General features: G+C 49.3%; 2 long non-coding RNA genes across 2 annotated transcripts in view; one reads left to right on the forward strand and one right to left on the reverse strand.

Annotated features, from left to right (window-relative positions):
• Nucleotides 1-8,870: 8,870 nt before the first annotated feature.
• Nucleotides 8,871-20,992, forward strand: part of LOC141277001 (uncharacterized) — a 41,426-nt gene continuing 29,304 nt past the window's right edge. The window contains exon 1 of the long non-coding RNA XR_012327511.1: nt 8,871-9,001. This is a non-coding gene — a long non-coding RNA (uncharacterized lncRNA). The remainder of the gene's footprint in view (nt 9,002-20,992) is intronic.
• LOC141277000 (uncharacterized) lies at nt 10,949-12,601 on the reverse strand. Its single transcript, XR_012327510.1, has 3 exons — nt 11,999-12,601; nt 11,442-11,516; nt 10,949-11,331 (listed from the first exon to the last, which is right to left on the reverse strand). It is a non-coding gene; the product is annotated as an uncharacterized lncRNA (long non-coding RNA).

Consider the following 20,992-nt stretch of genomic DNA (forward strand, 5'->3'; position numbering starts at 1 on the left):
GTACCATGTGGTTTTGATTACTGTAGCTTTGTAGTATGGTCTGGAGTCTGGGAGGGTAAAGGAAAGGTCCTGACTATAAACAATTAATATGGGAAAAGTCCTGACTATAAAAAATCAATATGGGAAAAGTGAGACCCAGAGGGGAAAACACTGACTTAGGACCACTTCTGCCACCATGTTATCATCACCATTAACCATCCACACATTCACCGACCACTTAGTCTGTTTCATGCACTGCATTTGCCACATTTCCTGCGACAGCTGTCCCAGGACGCAGGCAACTGGGGTGTAGTGTTAAGTGTCAGCAGTGTAGGTATTCGGCTCAAATTGTTCCCTCAGCTGAGATCCCTCCCCGGAGTTGCTGACGGCCAAGACGGTTGATCCTGAAACTGTCAGTTTAAGGTGAGATTTGAGAACTGAGGAGGGTGGTTACATGGTTCACATCTGAGAGCAGATGTGTGGAGATCAAATAAGTTTCCAGGATCAAGCACGCCTGTTGTAAACCTGCTCCTTTGTAATTTACAGTGTGCTCCTAAACCAGAATAACTCTGGAGATACTGAGATAAACAGTTACATAGAACAGAAGGAGAGGGTATTATTATCGAGAACAGTGTCCAAAGGGCTGAAATCAAAGCCAGAAGATGTTGATAGAGTCTAAATGTATTAAGGATCCCATTGGACAAGGCTTGGACTTGAGCCCTCCTGCTAGAAAAATCTCCATTTTATTTCTAAAGATCATGCAGGAAGAGACGCTCCCTACCAGCACCCGCACGCCCACCCCAGGAAATCTTTCCTTGGCTCCCATCCCATGCCTCAGGATTAACTACAGAGAAACTTTATCTCAAATCTTGTTCTAGTACTAACCCATCTGCATCATGTAAAAGAGATGGGAAACACAGCTAAATTCTACGCTCAATAGAAGAATGCCTCACCCCGGGAGGAACACTCGGGCCCGAGCGTGAGACCCCAGTCACGCGGTCCTGGTTATTTTATGTCTTCATCAGAGCTCACGTCTCTGTGTCTTCACAGGACTTCCCCGAGGCCCCAGCGGGCAGGGCCTGGAGGCAGGAGGAGGAGGGGTGTCCATGGTAACGTTCATCCCTCTGGCATCGCCTTCCTGCCCAGAAGACCCAGGGAGGCAGCTGCCCATTAACCGAAACTCCAGGAGCCTCCCAGTTGAGGTTGAGAATAGGACGCAAAAAGCAAGGGGCGATCATTAAGGGCAGTAAATAAAAGGCGGTCCAGGGTGGAAAAAATGCAAGGATTACCCTAAGGAGGACAAGAATCCCAAACATAGTTATTAATGGCAAGGAGATAAAGTGTTTGGAAACGACAGACACTGAGCGAGGACTCAGGGGAATGAGAAAAGGCCGGCAAATTATATGTGAGCTCGTAACGGGATCCGGGGAAGCAACCGCACGGAGTACAGCAGTTGTGAATCGCATAGTTGAGGTATCGCGTCATGGACCAGGGAAGAGGGCCGTCTCCCCGGAGCCCCCGGAGCCCACAGGCCGGCCCGCAGATGGCGGAGGTTTAGCTGAGGTGGAGGGGATGGAAAGAGGGCCCTGCAGAGGGTGAGCGGGCAGGGCTGGATGGAGAGATTTCCCAGCAGAGCTGGTCCCGTGCGGACAGGCCAGCCAGGCCCAGCCCCAGGGGATGGGGAGGCCCAGAGGGCGGGACAGGTCATCACCCAGTGCGTGCAGACCCGGAGGCCGTGGGACCACTGGCCGAGCAGCTCTTCTAAGCATGTTGGGGGACAGGCAACACCACCGCCCGTGGGCCCTTGGGGGTCTGCAGAGCAGCCGTGGCCGTGGCCCCCTAGGAGCCTTGGGTGAGCTCCTCGGGAAGGGATGGGCATTTTCACAGCCTGTCCAGGCAGCCCTGCCGGACGCCATCAAAGGCTGAACTTGGCAGGGACTGGGTGGCCTGTTCCCACCTCTGTCCACCGAGACCCAGGCCTGGTCTTTCTGTCATTTCTTGGGGTCTGTTGTCTGCCCATGTTTCAAACTGAGAGAAGGGCTGTCAGCAGAGGAGACTGGGGATGACAGAGAGAAGCAGATGGCGAGAAGGCCCCGCACAGGGTGGGCACAGGGTGGGCACAGGGGCCAAGGCAGTGTTGGCGGTAGCCTCCAAGGGCATCAGACAGCGGGCTGAGGCCAGGAGACCATCCCCGGGGCCCGGGCCCACTTTCAGCCACAAGCAGCTGAGAGCCTCGTCCATTGTGTGATACACGCCTGTCTCCCGTGCCTTGTGCCAATGTGTATTGGTCCCCTGCAGCAGACTCACAATGCAGAACGACCCGTGTGGACCCCGCTAGGGACATGGAATAGGGGGAGATGGACGGGGAAGCAGATGGTCACGCTCGGGGTGGTGAGTGCATGAAATGAGACCCTGGGGTGGGACGAAGCCAGCTGCAGTGTTCCTGTGGCCGTGGCCATAATGGCCTCTAATACCAGCAGGACCACCCAAACTGAAGCACCTGAGTCCCCGATCACCGCTGGCCCCTCCTCCATCACTTAAGTGCTAATGATGGGCAGGCGAGAGGGACACGGGGGGTCTGGAAAACCGGACTCCTCTGCCCCACGTTGTCACCGGCGTCGGCCTCAGCTAGCCGGCAGCAGCCCGAAGACCCTGCCGTGCTCTGACGACGCCCACCCGCCAGGCCCTCACGCCTCGGAGCCAAACCCAGAGCCCCGCGGGAGCAGCGGCTGTGACTGAGCTGGACGAGCATTTGGAACACAGTGGGCGCCACCAGGGCCTGGGCGGGGATGGAGGGTGAGGGGCACGGGCCAGGACGGCCACGTCTCCCGGCGGTTAACAAACAAGAAGCGGGGCCGGCTCCACGGATGCCCACAGGGCCTGACCTCCCTCCGGCCTCTTGTGGGCCACTTTCCACGCAGCCTTCATAAAACGGCGAGCTCCTTTATCAGGGGTGCTTGGAAATTCTCGAGGCCTCTTGAAGCGCTGAGGTTTGGAGCAGTGACGCCAGAAGCCAGGAGGGGTCTGAGTGACTTCACCGGGTCGCTGATTTCCAGGCGAAATCCCGGATGTCCTGACACCTTCAAGGTGGGGTGACAGCTGAGCAGGATCCCTCCTTTGATGGCAGCGGCCGAAACGTAAAGAGTTAAAAAGATGCTCCGAGGTCAGGAAATTCTACCCTGGATTTCGACAGCCCCTCCCCCGCCCACGCTTTCCCACTAACCGTCTGAGGGCGGCCAGAAGGTCCCGCCAGAGGCCACTTGAAAGAGAGTGGTTTGCTCTGCGCTCCTAGAACTGCAAGTCTGCACGTCCAGAGTCTTTGACAAACATTGGCTACAGACTCCTGCTCAGCAGTCCCTGCTCCCGGCCCAGATGGAGCGCAGGGCCCTGCTCTCCTGGGAGGAAGGAGCCTCTCGCTTCCCCCCCCAGCCTCGGTGTGGGCCAGCAGCGCGCGTGGCCAGAGCCCTGGCCGGGAGACCCGGGGAACTGAAGGCTCCTCTCAGCACACACGTCCAGCAGGTCCTGGCCGGCCGGGAACTGGCCACTGGTCGCCCGCTCTTTCTGGAGGCCTGTCATGCCAGGCGCTGCTCTCCGTGCTGGGGACACAGGTGAAAACACTGCGTTGCCACCAAGGGGCTTAGTGGAAAGTGAAGGGCTCTTATCAAGGTAGATGATGTTTGGTACTGAGCGGGAGACGCGGGACAGGACACGGGCCAGAGGAGAGGGTGTGCAGCGGCCGCAGGGATGCTGGGCCTCCGGTTGGGAGGAAGCAGTCAGCGGGGACCCATGGGCAGAAGGGAAGCCAGTGTGGGTCCCAAGACAGGATATGGTTGAAGCCCCGGGAACCGGGCTGAGACGCTGAGAGGAAGGGCTCCTGGGGGTGTATGGAGGGTGGGACCTGCAGAGGCGGGGTCACGGGCTCGGACCTGACTCTCCCCTGGCTTTGGGGACCCACAGCAGGCTCCCAGTGGACTTGAATTAGGGGTGAAGGAGGCTCGCGGACAGAGAGGACGTGATTCAGGAGGGGCTGCCCGTCCCCCGAGCCGAGCTGGAGCCCACACCCAGGCCTCCATGACACTGACACCCACGGGAGCCACTCGAACACCGGACACAACCCTGACTCACGCGGACCCCACTGTGACATAACCCGCCGGGGCGTGGCTGGACCTCCAGTGAGCGGCGTCGGGTGGAAGCAAGTCGGGAAGCGAGGAGGACGGAAGCCCGTCATGCAGGGCGAAGGGTGAGAGGCTGCAGTCGTGGGCCGGTGGTTGCCTGGCAACCAGGATGCAGCCGTGCTCTGTGGCCGACTCCCCGGCTGTCAACACTCCCATCGGGCCGGTTTCTAGTTGCCCAGGGGAAGCCACCGAACAAGGAGTTGGGAAGAGATGTGTACAACTGGCTCTTTGGAGCTGTTCCCACCGACGCCAGCTCGCCGCTGGTGGGGACCAGGGCCTGGAGAGTGCAGAGGTGAAGGGCGTGGGCTCTAAAGCCAGGCAGACTGGGTTCAAATCACAGCTCTGGTGTTGATAAGCTGTGTGATCGTAGACAAGTAACCTAGCCTCTCTGTGCTTCAGCTTATCCCCTTGTAAAATGGGGATAGCAGCAGTAGCTACCTGAGGACTGTTATAAGGGTTGAGTGAGCTTCTGTTTATAAACACCTAGCATGTAGTAAATATTTAAATATTTTCCAAATAAAGTATGGAAGAAAGAGGTCCGAGTTCCTGTTGTGAATGTTTCTACATCCAAGGACCAGTTCACAAACAGATGTTCACATACCTGCAAAGAATGTTAGACAATAGTTAAGTGTGGAAGGAAATAGTTTATTGCTTTTTAAAATATACTGTTAGTAGTTAACAGAGTTTAGTGCCTTAATATAGACCTCTACAGCCGTCAAAGAGTCAGGCTCATCTCCACCACAGGGCCTTTGCATGTACTGTTCCCTTGGCTCTTCCCCCAGACACCCCACAGCTCTTTCACTGTCCTGTTTTTTTTTTTTTTTCTCTCTCTCTTTTTTTTCCTCTCTCTTTTCACTGTCCTGTTTTAAGTCACTTTCCCAGTGAGGCTGCCTCTGACCGCCCAATTTTCCATTGCATCCCTCCCCCAGATTCCATATTCCCTTCCCTACTTTCCCATAGATGTTGTTACCTTTTAACCTCCTACTTATTTTATTTTCCATCATTCCCTGCTAGGATGTAAGAGTTTGCACTGTTTTGTTCAACACTGTATTCCTAGTGCCTAAAAAGCGCCAAATACACAGCAGGTCCTTAGTAAGTATTTGTGAAATGAAGAGAGGAATACGTATGTCTCGTTGGGCTCAGCTAAATTCTCAGACTGATTAACTTCATAATAATCGTGCCAAATTGCACTAAAGCTTCAGCTGTGAAGCTTAGGAAGTCTGGGTTTTAACTCAGATATCAAGGTGGTTTGATAAGATTCATCAGTAAGATTGTTACCGTATGATGTGCCCTTTGCTTCAACTCAGATAACCCTCCACCTGTGTTTAGTTACTTCTTTGAACATTTATCTTACGGACTTTTCTTCATGCTTATCCCCGCAACTGGAACTAGACACGAATGACTTTGTACCAGTGTTTCAGGCACTGAGGAAGCAGATTTTTCTCTGACCCATCAAGGTAGTTTCAAAACCCTAGTTTTCCAGACAAGGAGCCTGACTCTGTCCAAGGGGGCACAGCTAGGAAATGGCTGGTTCAGGAATTTGTCCAGATCCACCCAGCTCTGAACGTGTTTTGCTGCTCTGTCACGTTACCTCCAAGTGCGAATTCTAGCTTACTCTGGTTTGCTTCTTGGTTTTTACTTTCTTTTCTTCCACAGTAAAGTTAAGTTGATAGTGTCAAAACCCAATGTGGTTTTCCTCCCAGAAATATGTTTAGGTATCCGCCTAAGTAAGTTAATTAGATAAATGGCACATTCCTCCTTTCTCCCCTTACTCACAGGCCTCAAGGTCTTTTGGTCCTAGTGTTTTGTAATTTATCTACTTCTCTTGATAATTAGTTTACCTCTATCATTGTAATTGTAAGTGTGTGCAAGGCGTACCTAGCAGGCAGGTGTACCTAGCAACAGCCAGGTTCTCACAACCTTTCATCTACAGGTGAAGGAAACTGTCCCTCACGTTCATTCATTCATTCATTCGGTCATTCAATCCTTTGTTAATTTGTTCATTCATTCACTCATTCGTTCGTTTGTTCCTTCATTCTACAAAGTTCTACTGAATGCCAGCTGTGTGCCAGACATTGTGTTAACTATGAAGGTTACAAAGACACGATCCTTAGCCTCAGAAGCGTTCTACACAGTAGATGGATGTGTAAAGAATTTAATAGCATATCATAAAATTTCTACAGATTCTCCAAATCAGCAAATTAATAACAAGTGATAATTATTGTACGTGCCATTTAGGTAACAGAGCTTTTCTGCAGCAGAGTCTTCAGGAAATCAGGGCCCCTGCCTCTGGGGTACCAGGAAGGCTCACACACACACACACGCACACCACACTCCACATACATATCTCTGCACACCACACACACACACACACACACACACACACACACACACACCTGAGCAGTAACAGAAATCAAGTCAGGATTCCTTTTAATCTATCAAGTGAGTGATGTGCACGGCTCCCTTCTGTATGTGCTCGCTTTCAGTTAACACATTCTTAAGACATTTACAGTGTCTATAAAGCACTCTGGTCTCACCATCAGATTTGGATGTAAACTCCCATGAAGTCCTTCAGTAACAACCGTGACTAATTCAGAATCATTTAAACTCATTCATGACTTCTGGGAAAGTCAGCTCACACTCTCTGTGGTGCATTTCAGATGCTTTTTCAAGATTTTCAGAACGTAACAATGGCCAGATTTTAAAACCAGGCCCTGACTGGGAAGTGTACCAGCTGCTTGAAATTTTAGAAACTCATCCTGAGGTCTTGTCCTGGGGCATCTGGGCACCATCGATGCTGTCAGCTAGAGACCCACGTCACCAGCTCGGTGCTGGGCAGGAGGCTCCTAACGGCCCAGAAGGTCCAGGAACCCCTGAAATATGGCAGCAGGTGGGGGGCTTGTCTTGCAAAGTCCAGGCAGGTACAGGCTGTGGGGCTAGGCTTCCTCTCGTCTTATTCCTTCTTCTCTCACCAGAACATCCAGGGGCCACTGTCACCGCCACCAGCTTGGCTGCAAAGGGCCCCGAACACTCTCTCTTGAGCTTTCATTGCGGAAGCCACCTCTCCTGTCCTTGAGGCGCCAACAGGGTTGCTGGGGTTTTTTCTTTGAAGCGTTCCCTAGAAACTACAGGATATTAGAAAGTGGTAATAACAGGGCTTAGCACAGGGCTGCAATGACGTTTCACAAAGACATTCTGGCCCGAAATTCATCTTACCGCATTCAGAGCTGGAAGAATCTTCCAACACGTTTTAGACATTTTCAAGTCTGATTTCCAGGTATGGAAATGCCATTGGTCCCCTGGGATTTTGCATGGCCCAGGGCACCACCCCACCTCCGACGTGGCCTCTGCTGTGTGAAACCCCCGTTTCCTGTGCAAGGAACTTGACTCCACCCAAGGGGCACAGCTAGCGAACGGCTGGTCCAGGGATTTGCCCACAGATCCATCCAATTCCGAGCCTGTTTTGTCCCTCTTACCACTGTTGCCTCCAAGTACAAGCTCTAGCTCACCTTAGTTCGCTTCTTGGTCTCACTTTTTCTTCCACAATAAAGTGGAAGAATAAATGTGTCTCTGTTGGGCTCTGTGACCTGCCCTCCCCCTCAGCCAGTCCTCTCCAGTCTGACGGGCGCACCCAACACCCAGTGAAGCTGGTTGTCAGGCCAGTTCGGCCCCTCAGCGGTAGCTCGTGTCCGGTCTGCAGGTGGCATAAGTCTCAGACCTTCCGCCTCATCTGACGCCTTCAGCTTCCGGAAGCCGACGCGGTCTTTCCCCCCTAAAGCAAATCTCCAGTCCTCCGGTTGGTCCCTTGGTGGCGGCTAAGTTACGACATCCTCTGCGACTCTCACATCGCCCGCGGGGGAGAGAAGGCACCTGCCTTGTTCTGAGCTTTCGGCAAAGGACCTCGTCCTCCAGCTCTGACCGCCGGCTCCTCTCCCCACCCCCCAGCCCCGTTCTTTTTGTGCCGCGGGTCCCTTTGGGAATTCGAAGCTGCTGTCATCTCAGGCAAATGCACGTGCACACAACGTGCCGCGTACGCATCTAGGGGCTCCACGGACCCTATGAGGCCCAGCCACAGTTACCCTGCATCACATGTCTGCAAACTGGTGAGGTTGTAGGTGAGACACAAAGAAATCATTCCTTTGCTGAATCAGTCACTTGTGAGTAACCACGAGGAGTCAGGTACTTTTCTAGATGCTGGGGATTCAACAGGGACCCGGACAGATGAGATCTCTGCATTAGACAGCTTTCATTTTAGAGGAGAGACGATAGGCAAGATGTCAAATAAATCACATGGTGATCTCAGCCCCTGATAAATGAACGTAAAGGTGTAACCGGTGGTGCCGGGAGGCGTGTCACTGCTCCTACAGACGCAGGCGGGGAAGGGGCTCCCGGGCGACGGCATTTGAGTGGAGACCTCAAGGGTGCCCGGGCCGTCCAGGCCGAGGGAACAGCCAGCGCGGGCGGGACAGAAAGGGCCGCAGGGAGGCGGGAGTGCGGGCGGGAGGCGCGGCTCACTCCCGGCGTGCGGGACCCCTGGGGGAGGCCGGGACCCCTGGGGGAGGCCAGGCCCCGCTCCGCGCGCCCACGCGAGCAGGGAGGTGCCCCCGGGTCTTTGGCTCCGCCCCCTGGAGGCGGGGCAGCGTCTCGGCTCCCGCGTCCCCACTGCGCCGCCTGCCGGACCCTGTGGACGGTTGGTGCCGTCAGCGCCTGTTGGGAGAGGCCGGCCCGCGCTCCCGAGGCCCAAGCCCAGGCCTCGGCCGGGTCAGTGTCGGGGTCACGTCTGACCAGCCTGAGGTCGACTCGCACGAACGCCAGGCAGAGAGCGCCGTCCTCGGGGGGCCCCGAAGGTGCGCGGCTTAGTGCGTGATTCATTACAGGTGTGGGTTCAAGTGTTTTGAACATGTACTCGCGCCACGTGGGGAATTTTTTAACCCAAGTTTGTTCACTGTGTAAACGATGAAACGTGTAAGCAGGTAAACGTCTGGTGCCGTTTGTGGCAGAGATTCCCCAGGGAGAGAGTGGTGGACCCAGGCCCGTGGCATTCATGACGGTCCTGCCTGTGGCCAGCCTCTCTCTCTGCGACACACACACACGGACGGAGAGTGCACTCCAACACACACCACACACACACACACACACACACGGAGAGAGTACACTCTCAACACACACACACAGAGAGACACACACACCACACACACACAGAGATACACACCCCACACAGACACACACAAACACCACACAGACACACACACACAGATACACACACACAGAGACACACAGAGACACACACACGGACAGAGAGAGTGCACTCCAACACACACACACCACACACAGAGACACACACCACACACAGAGACACACACCACACACACAGATACACAGACACACACACGGACAGAGTGCACTCCAACACACACACACACCCCCCACACAGACATACACAGAGACACACACACACACCACACACACGGAGAGAGCACTCCTCAACACACACACACAGACACACCACACAGACACACACAGAGACACACACACACGGACGGACGGACGGACAGAGCGTGCTGCTCAGACAGCACCACATGGCGTCAAGCGCTCAGTGAGCCCCAGTCACGAGCCCCAGGCTGGTCACCTCCCGCTCTGCCCCCTCCACTCAGAGGCCAGCCCGCACCGGAGCTGCTCTGACTTCCATCCGCCTTTGGACTGTCCGCTGCTGGGCTTTAGAAGGGACCTCTGTCTGCCGGTTTCCCATCTGCTTTTCCTCGCTAACTTCCAGAAAGACAAAGGGGCCTATGACTCAGCCAGGCAGCTCCCAGAGCGAGGAGCGCCCAGAATAGTGACCCAGGCCGGGCCGGGGCCTGCCGCCTGCTGCCGGGGCCTGTGGGCTGCTGGCGGTGGAACCCGAGACCTCTTCTAAGGTGTCTGAAGACAAGGCGAGTCAGAGGTGGGGAACCAAAGACAAAGCGAGCGCAGAAAGGATGGTGGGCCCTTCCCTTGCCTGGAGAGGGGGGGAGGGGACGGCACAGCGAGGAGCTGACCCGACGAGACCCCACACAGCTGCGGGGCACCCACTGAAGGGCCCTGAGAAAGCCCCCAGCGTGAGCGACACGGGGCACGGAGAGCCTGGCGATGGGCTGACGAACCAACCGCCAGGTGCTAGAAATCCTGGTGGCCCAGGAGGGTTGCTAGGTGGTGTTCTGGGCAGAAATCCCGAGAACGCCCAAACCACCCTGTAAGTTACCACTCCTCCCTGCGTGGCCCCAGGGAGACAGAGATGCACAAACACAAAGATGCAGGGGAGAAGGGCAGCGGCTTTCAGATGTGTCTACCCCACCCTCCTCCCAGGGGCTCTAAGGTGATTCCACAGTGGTTACAATTTATTCACTGCCCACCACGGGCCAAGCAATGTCCACACAACTCTCATCCAAAAGGCAGGGGCTATTTAGTCCCATTTTATGATAAGGACGTTTAGGCCTATCTTGCCCCAGCTCTACTAAGAAGTTGTATTTTCTAATGGAAGGCTCCCTTAGACTGCTCAAAATTGAAATAACACTGAGGTGCAGACATTTTGCCATCAAATTCACAAAGATCAACAAGAAAGGCCTGACCCAGGGTGGGTGTGTGTTAAGGAAACATGTTCTCACATATTGCTAGTGGCAACGTCCAGTAACACAAACCTTCTAGAGGGAAATGTGGCGTCGAAAGCTTTAAACATGCTAACATCATTTGGTCCAAGATTCCACTCCCAGGACTTTACCTTGAGGAAATTACCATAAACATGGATAAAGATTAATTACAAAGGTATTTAATGTCTATGTTGTCTGGAAACAACCTAAGCATACAACAGTAGAGGGCTGGTTCAATGAGTAATGGGACCTTCACGGTAGAGGGGATGCCTCCGTCCCAGCTGCTCGTTTTGTAGCCTTCTCCTCAATCCTGCTGGCTTCTCTCCCCACTCCCTCCTCTTACCCAGAGAGAGTTGGGAGTTGCAGCCATTGGGGAGTTACAGGCAGCAGGTGGGGGTGAGCAAAGGCCCTCTGCATGGGGAATTTGTCCCCTTTCTCCAACCCTCTGCACTTGGGCCGATGGGACGCCGGGGGCCTGGTGAGTTGTCTGCTCTGCGCTTTCCCTGCGCTGGGTTCTTGCAAGGTCTGAGCAGAGACTTGCTTCCCCTGGGCTCCTGCAGGCAATGACCAGCTGGCCCAGTTTGTTTCTGGTTCTGGGCTCTGCCTTCCATTTAGCCTTAATTATCAATAGGGTGATATTCTGGTTCTCCACCAGCTGTCTTACCTCTCGATTGATTTGGGTAGCAAGATGGAGGCTACCCACTGGCTTCTTTCAAAGACGTCGCCATGAAAACTGGTCCTGAAAAATACTTATGATTAAAATGGTTGCATTTTTACAGCGAAAGAGTCAGCTACAAAACAATATGTAATAGCTGAGAAAAATGGGGAGATACCCATAGATTGTGGTTATTTTCTTCTTTCTTATTCTACATTCTCTAAGTTTTTTAAAACGAGCCTTTAAAAATAAGAAAATCTGTATTTAACACTTTACTCCGCTTGAACAATCCGCTCTGAAGCCCTTGTCCGATCTTCCTGGCTCCCTGGCCGCAGCACGCCTTCCTCTGAGGCCCCGCACACCCGCACTTGGACTGGTTATTACGTCACTATGGAAGCGTTTATGCAGATACTTCTTTTCCGCTAGGTTGCAAGCTCCTTGGGGACAGGGACCTTATCTTTTCCATCTCTGTGACCACTGTAACCAGCAGGCATTGGCTTGTAATTGGTGCTCGCTCAGCTGACGTTTGTCCCAAGAATCTGAGCAGAAGGACAAGGTTCCCGTACCTAAAGGGTGGCGACAGAGAAAATGGCGAGCAGGTGGCTCTTCTTCAGGACAGGACGGAAGAAAGGGAGGGGGGCTGGAAGTAGCTCTAGGGAAGGCTGGCCTCTTTTGCAGACGGTAAAACCAGAAAGCCTGTCACCCACGCGGGGCAGTCTGGGCATGCCTCTGCCTGAAGGCGTAGCGGGGGTGGCGGCCCGGTGAACACGGGAGTCCCTCCCCAGCTACGATTCCAAGGTGAGGCAAGGGAGACCTTTCCTGCTCATCTCACGGCGCAGCCCCACGCTTCGGCCGGTGTGTGCCGCCCCTTGCACACGGGTGTAATCAGCAACCTATGACCCCACCAGTCCCGGGCTCTAGGGGCTAAGCGTCGTGGTCTCAGGGCTGAGAAGAGCAGCCGAAGCTGGACACTGTCCATCCCAGTAGAGCCTGGCTTCCCCTGTGCGGCACTTTGTATCACCTGGTCTGCCCGGCAAACCGCAAAGCCGCGGGGCCCCTCCACTAGGGCGGTGAGCACAGACCGCTTCCCGCCCAGCATCCAGTCAGCTAACATCTCCCACTGCAACCTTTTCTCTCTGCGGGACCACCCTGGTCTCACTCACTCCGCGTGTTTCGGATACGCAGCTGCTTCTGCCTTGCGGGGGTGGGGTGGGGTGGGGTGGGGGGGGGGGGAACAAGGGGCCCAGACCTCGCGAGATCCTCACGCGGCCACCGGTGAGCTCGGCACCTCTCCGAGGCAGTGCTTGGCTGAGCGGCGAGCATGTGACCGGGGCTGGTCCAATTGAATCCACCCAGGCGTGGCTCGCGTGGTCCAGCTGGCGCGCATGCTCCGTCCTTCCGGCTGAACCTGGGTTGAGACCTGCGGCTGAGTCGGTGGTGTGGGGCCGCCCAGGAGCGAGGACGCAGGACGGAGAGAGTTGTTTCGGAAAGAGTAGAATTTGGAGGTTGGTAATGACCTTTTATTGGCTTCTTTGATCTTGGGCAAATGTAAACTGTAAGCTTATCCTTGGTTAGTAGCGGTAATTATCATGAAGTGCTGTGTGAGGATCAGACAGACCAGTGTGCATGTGTGAAAAGCCACTTTCATTTGAAATTAGCAGTGATTGTAACGTTGGGAGAAGGAAAACCTCGCGAGGAATTGAGCCCAGGAGGTCGTTTCTATCCCCAGCCGCGCTAGGGCCTGATTCATAGCAGGACACTGGGTGTGAATTGATCTCTATTAAATGAATGAATGTGAAATAGCAAAAGAACAGCGTTTTCTCTGAAGATCATCGCATGCGGATGTCATGTGGTGGTTCTTGCTTTGCATGGGGCTGTGGAAGTGTGTCTTCTTCAAGAGGCGCTGTCGTGGGGATTCAGCTGACTGGCAGCCCCTGACGCTATGTTACTGAACCACACTTGGGTCCCTTTGCCCAGCGTGGTAAAGCCAATCTGTGACACCTGTTTGTGGTGAAGGAAAGGGCAGCCTTTCTGGCAAGGCAAGCGAGGAAAGGTTTTTAAAGACAGGGTGAGGGAGAGGGGTAGGGGGGTGCGTGATCAGCTGGTGCACATTCCTGTGATTGGCTGGTGGTGAGGTAATTAGGAGTCAACAGCGTCAACCTGGTTCCAGCCCATCTGGGGCCTACTCGCTGGTGGTCGAGCAGCAGTTAACTTCTTCCACCTGATGGGGGTTTCAGTATCTGCAGAACAACTCAAGGATGGCTCAGAATGTTATCTACAGCCCTGAAGAAAGAACTAAAGGTCTCTGACTTTGTTTAATGGCTAAACTATTATTGTTTGGAATTGTTTGATTGTGTTCCTTTGTTTCTGCATTTTCTCACTTCTCTGATTAAATTTGCTCTTTGGGGCTTCCCTGGTGGCGCAGTGGTTGGGAGTCCGCCTGCCGATGCAGGGGACGCGGGTTCGTGCCCCGGCCTGGGAAGATCCCGCGTGCCGCGGAGCGGCTGGGCCCGTGAGCCATGGCCGCTGAGCCTGCGCGTCCGGAGCCTGGGTTCCGCAGCGGGAGAGGCCACAACAGTGAGAGGCCCAAGTTAAAAAAAAAAAAAAAAAAATTGCTCTTTGGAACCCAGGGAAGACCTAGGAGGCTAAAGTTTTTCTACAGACAAGAAGGCATTTGGCGGACATGGGGAGAGGGGTCTGTCCCAGGAAGGCCCCATAGGGTCCTTCTCAGTTACAATCTCCCCTTTTCTTTGATACTCCTCAGTCTTGGAGCAGGTGTGGAACAAGAAAGGGAATAAAGTGTTGGATAGAGAGGTTAATCATAAACTCGGCAGAGTAACTTTGTTTTAGGGGGACTCAGTTTCAGCTGAGCTTTGAGGTCCACCACTGTGTTAATTGGGCCATGTTTCCCCTGGGCTCCTCCAATCAATGAGCATGGACCATTTCTTTTAAAATTTTGAACAATTTAATAGAGGTATAATTCACGTACCACAAAATTCAGTCATTTCGCATGTATAATTCAATGGTTTTTAGTATATTCACAGATTTATGCAACCATCACCACTAATTTTAGAACATTCTCATCTTCCCTAAAAGAAACTCTGTACCTGTTAGCACTCACTCCCCATTTCCTCCGCACCTAGCCCCAGGCAACCACTAATCTACTTTCTGTCTCTATAGAATTGCCTGTTTTGGACATTTGATATGATTGGAATCACACAGTTTGTGGTCTTTCTTTCACTTGGCATTACATTTTCAAGGTTCATCCGTGTTGTAGCATGTGACAATACTTTGTTTCCTTTTACTGCTAAATAATATTCCACTGTACGGATATACCACTTACCAGTTGATGAACTGTGGGTTGGTTCCACTTTTTGGCTCTTATGAATAAAGTTTCTGTGAACATTCATGTACAGATTTTGGGGTGGACATATTTCACATATATATATATATATGAATGGGTTATATTCATATAATACCAAATATATTTGATATACTCAATATATTCATATTTCATTTTCTTGGGTATATACCTAGGAGTGGAATTTCCGAGTCATATGATAACTCCATGTTTAACTTTTTGAGTAACTACCAAACTGTTTTCCAAAGCAGCTTTACCATTTACATTCCCATTAGTAATATATGAGGGTTCCAGTTTCTCCACATTGTCTCCACCACTTGTTACTGTCTTTTTTATTGTAGCCGTCCTGTTGGCTGTGAGATGGTGTTACTGCGGTTTTGATTGGCGTTTCCCTGGCGCTTAACTATTTTGAGCATTTTTCACGTGCTGATTTGTATGCCTACTTGGACGGCTGTTTGTATATCTTCTTTGGAGCAATGTCTATTCCGATCCTTTGCCCATTTTTGATTGGGTTGTCTTTTATTATTGAATCATAAATGTCTTTATATATCTGGATACAAGCCCCTTATCAGAGGTAGGATTTGCAGATCTTTTCTCCCATTCTGTGGATTGTCTCTTCACTTTCTTGTTGGTTTAATTTATAGCAAAATTGAAAAGTTTAAAATTCTGATGCAGTTCAGTTTACTCCTTTCTCTTTTGTGCTTTTGGTGTCATATCTAAGAAGCCACTACCTAACCCAAAGTCATAAAAATGTACAGTTACGTTTATAGTTTGAGCGCTTACATTTAGGACTGTCATCCACTTTGAGGACATTTTCGTGTATGGTGTGCAGTAGAGGTCCAGTTTCATTCTTTTGTGTGTGGATATCCAGCTGTTCTGATTTGTTGAAAAGACTATTCTTTCCCCCATTGCATTGTGTTAGCACCCTTGTCAAAAACCGATTGGCCGTAAATGCAAAGCTTTACTTCTAGACTCTCAATTCTATTCTGTCAATCTATGTATCTGTCCCTATGCCAGTACTACACTGTCTTGATTACTGTAGCTTTGTAGTAAGTTTTGAAATTGGGAAGTGTGAGTCCTCCTACTTTTTCTTTTTCAAGATGGTTTTGGTTATTGGGAGCCATTTCCATATGAATGCTGGGTAATTTCTCTGGGACGCAGAACCCATCTAACGGGCAGTTTTGACCTGGGGACTCCACACTGGCCTGCCTGAAACTTTCTCAGAGCTGTGCTGAGACTCTTCTTGCCTGATACTCCTTCTCCACCCCTCTCCTTTCACAGGGGTCAGACAGACCTGCATCAGTGTCTAGAGGCACTTCCTGCCTCCTTCTGCTCCCTCCTGTTTATCTTTCCAGACATTTCCTCCAGTGCATCTCCTGTCTCAACATCTACTCCTCAAAGAAGCTGAACTGACTCAAGTCCTAAGCTTGGAGTTTCTGAATCCCATTCCAAACCCTTTTGATATACAGTACTTGGAAATACATCAATCAGGTAGGGAAGGGAAATGTCAACTTCTAGAAAACACCCCTTCTTTTAAGAGATAGGGGCCCAGGACCCTTTTCATAAGGAGAGTAAGCAGGTACAGCTCTGAATGTCCCACCTGTAGCGGTTCAACGGTGAGAGTTGAAGTGGCCAATTTTTCAGTATATGAAGATGAAATATTTTAGGGCAGTTTTCACTTGATCACCCATAACCATGTGGCATGACAGTTTTTTCCCTTGTGGTTTAACCCAGTTTGATTCTAGAATTATGTTACTTGCAGCCAAAGCAGCCTAACTGTTGCTGACGGTACACGGGTGGCTTGGAGACATTCTAGCAGTATCTTTATAAGAAATCGTCCATTTTATTCAAGGTAGTTCAAGTTTGCATTCTATCATTTGCAGTCAAGTGAGTAAACAAATAAGGTGTTTATGTTTCTAAAAATCGTGTAGGAAGAAGATAAATTGACAGAGTTAGTTTGCAGAGCAAGGGAAAATCAATCTTCATTCTAACTTTCTCTATGTGACAATATTTCATCTATTTCTGAAGGTCTTAAAACTAAATAAAAAGTGGTTATGTACCTTGAAAAGGGAGGGAAATAAGAATTATGAGCATTAATATGTACTAGGTACTTTCAGGAAGTTATAATTTCATAACAAAATGGAATTGTTTCATCATATACAGAAACAATTACACTTCCAGTCAAACACTGTGTCGTGGAGCTTGTTACCCACAGAGTAGAGCAAGGAAGTACACATATCTACCACTGTCAGGAAGAAAACTGCTATGGCAAAAGATCATTTAGCAAGAATTTGCTGATCAGTAAAGCGTTGATAAAGATGCAGCCAGCTGGGCTGCCATATACAAGGCACGCTATTATTTACTGAATAAATAAAGATGAAAGGATACACATCTGGCTTCACAGTGTAGTAAGGGGATAACTATTGATAAAGCATAATTATAGATTTATTTTTTAAACGGCTTTAATAAATAATTCACATACCATAAAACTTACCCATATGACGTATATCATTCAGTGGCTTTGGGCTTATTGCATAATTAACTATATAACTTTTTTTGAAATTTTTTTTTATACAGCACATTCTTATTAGTTATCCATTTTATACACATCAGTGTATACATGTCAATCCCAATCTCCCAATTCATCACACCACCACCACCCCCGACAACTTCCCCCCTTGGTGTCCATACATTTGTTCTCTACATTTGTGTCTCTATTTCTGTCCTGCAAACGGGTTCATCTGTACCATTTTTCTAGGTTCCACATATATGCGCTAATATATGATACTTGCTTTTTCTCTTTCTGACTTACTTCACTCTGTAGGACAGTCTCTAGATCCATCCACATCTCTGTAAATGACCCAATTTCGTTCCTTTTTATGGCTGAGTAATATTCCATCGTATATATGTACATCTTCTTTATCCATTCGTCCGTCAATGGGCATTTAGGTTGCTTCCATGTCCTGGCTATTGTAAATAGTGCTGCAATGAACCTTGGGGTGCATGTGTCTTTTTGAATTATGGTTTTCTCTGGGTATATGCCCAGTAGTGGGATTGCTGGGTCATATGGTAATTCTATTTTTCGTTTTTTAAGGAACCTCCATACTGTTCTCCATAGTGGCTGTATCAATTTACATTTCCACCAACAGTACAAGAGGCTTCCCTTTTCTACACACGCTCTCCAGCATTTGTTGTTTGTAGATTTTCTGATGATGCCCATTCTAACTGGTGTGAGGTGATACCTCACTGTGGTTTTGATTTGCATTTCTCTAATAATTAGTGATGTTGAGCAGCTTTTCATGTGCCTCTTGGCCATCTGTATGTCTTCTTTGGAGAAATGTCTATTTAGGTCTTCTGCCCATTTTTGGATTGCATTGTTTGTTTTTTTAACATTGAGCTGCATGAGTTGTTTATATATTCTAGAGATTAATCCCTTGTCCGTTGATTCGTTTGCATATATTTTGTCCCATTCTGAGGTTGTCTTTTCGTCTTGTTTGTAGTTTCCTTTGCTGTGCAAAAGCTTTTAAGTTTCATTAGGTCCCATTTGTTTAGTTTTGTTTTTATTTCCATTACTCTAGGAGGTGGATCAAAAAAGATCTTGCTGTGATTTATGTCAAACAGTGTTACTCCTATGTTTTCCTCTAAGAGTTTTATAGTGTCCAGTCTTACATTTAGGTCTCTAATCCATTTTGAGTTTATTTTTGTGTATGGTGTTAGGGAGTGTTCTAATTTCATTCTTTTACATGTAGCTGTGCAGTTTTCCCAGCACCACTTATTGAAGAGACTGTCTTTTCTCCATTGTATATGCTTGCCTCCTTTGTCATAGATTAGTCGACCATAGGTGCATGGGTTTATCTCTGGGCTTTCTATCCTGTTCCATTGATCTATATTTCTGTTTTTGTGCCAGTACCATATTGTCTTGATTACTGTAGCTTTGTAGTATAGTCTGAAATCAGGGAGTCTGATTCCTCCAGCTCCGTTTTTCTCCCTCAAGACCGTTTTGGCTATTCGGGGTCTTTTGTGTCTCCTTACAAATTTTAAGATTTTTTTGTTCTAGTTCTGTAAAGTATGCCATTGGTAATTTGATAGTGATTGCATTGAATCTGTAGATTGCTTTGGGTAGTATAGTAATTTTCACAATATGGATTCTTCCAATCCAAGAACATGGTATATCTCTCCTTCCATTTGTATCATCTTTAATTTCTTTCATCAGTGTCTTTTTTTTTTTAACATCTTTATTGGCGTATAATTGCTTTACAATGGTGTGTTAGTTTCTGGTTTATAACAAAGTGAATCAGTTATATACATACATATGTTCCCATATCTCTTCCCTCTTGCGTCTCCCTCCCTCCCACCCTCCCTATCCCACCCCTCTAGGTGGTCACAAAGCACCGAGCTGATCTCCCTGTGCCATGCGGCTGCTTCCCACTAGCTATCTGTTTTACATTTGGTAGTGTATATCTGTCCATGCCACTCTCTCGCTTTGTCACAGCTTACCCTTCCCCCTCCCCATATCCTCAAGTCCATTCTCTAGTAGGTCTGTGTCTTTATTCCCATCTTACCCCTAGGTTCTTCATGACCTTTTTTTTTGTTTCTTTAGATTCCATATATATGTGTTAGCATACGGTACTTGTTTTTCTCTTTCTGACTTACTTCATTCACTCTGTATGACAGACTCTAGGTCCATCCACCTCACTACAAATAACTCAATTTCGTTTCTTTTTATGGCTGAGTAATATTCCGTTGTATATATGTGCCACATCTTCTTCATCCGTTCATCAATGATGGACACTTAGGTTGCTTCCATCTCCTGGCTATTGTAAATAGAGCTGCAATGAACATTTTGGTACATGACTCTTTTTGAATTATGGTTTTCTCAGGGTATATGCCCAGTAGTGGGATTGCTGGGTCATATGATAGTTCTATTTGTAGTTTGTGTGCGTGTGTGTGTGTGTGTGTGTGTGTGTGTGTGTGTGTGTGTGGTACGCGGGCCTCTCACTGCTGTGGCCTCTCCCGTTGCAGAGCACAGGCTCTGGACGCACAGGCTCAGCAGCCATGACTCACAGGCCTAGCCGCTCCGCGGCATGTGGGATCTTCCCAGACCGGGGCACGAACCCGTGTTGCCTGCATCAGCAGGCGGACTCTCAACCACTGCGCCACCAGGGAAGCCCCCTATTTGTAGTTTTCTAAGGAACCTCTATACTGTTTTCCATAGCGGCTGTATCAATTTACATTCCCACCAGCAGTGCAAGAGTGTTCCTTTTCTCCACACCCTCTCCAGCATTTATTGTTTCTAGATTTTTTGATGATGGCCATTCTGACTGGTGTGAGATGATATCTCATTGTAGTTTTGATTTGCATTTCTGTAATGATTAATGATGTTGAGCATCCTTCCATGTGTTTGTTGGCAATCTGTATATCTTCTTTGGAGAAATGTCTGTTTAGGTCTTCTGCCCATTTTTGGATTGGGTTGTTTGTCTTTTTGAGCTATCGTTGAGCTATCATTGAGTTATTGAGCTATCATTGTCTTATAGTTTTCTGCCTGCAAATCTCTTGGCTCCATAGGTAGGTTTATTCCTAGGCATTTTACTCTTTTTGTTGCAGTGGTAAATGGGAGTGTTTCCTTAATTTCTCTTTCAGATTTTTCAGCATTAGTGTATAGGAATGCAAGAAATTTCTGTGCATTAATTTTGTATCCTGCAGCTTTACCAAATTCATTGATTAGCTCTAGTAGTTTTCTGGTGGCATCTTTAGGATTCTCTATGTATAGTATCATGTCATCTGCAAACAGTGACAGTTTTACTTTTTCTTTTCCAATTTGTATTCCTTTTATTTCTTTTCCTTCTCTGATTGCCGTGGCTAGGACTTCCAAAACTATGTTGAATAATAGTGGTGAGAGTGGACATCCTTGTCTTGTTCCCGATCTTAGAGGAAATGCTTTCAGTTTTTCACCATTGAGAATCATGTTTGCTGTGGCTTTGTCGTATATGGCTTTTATTATGTTGAGGTAGGTTCCCTCTATGCCCACTTTCTGTAGAGTTTTTATCATAACTGGGTGTTGAATTTTGTTAAAAGCTTTTTCTGCATCTATTGAGATGATCATATGGTTTTTCTTCTTCAGTTTGTTAATACGGTGTATCGCACTGATTGATTTGTGTATATTGAAGAATCCTTGCATCCCTGGGATAAATCCCACTTG

Source organism: Tursiops truncatus, chromosome 18, assembly GCF_011762595.2.
Source record: "Tursiops truncatus isolate mTurTru1 chromosome 18, mTurTru1.mat.Y, whole genome shotgun sequence".
Taxonomy (NCBI): domain Eukaryota; kingdom Metazoa; phylum Chordata; class Mammalia; order Artiodactyla; family Delphinidae; genus Tursiops; species Tursiops truncatus.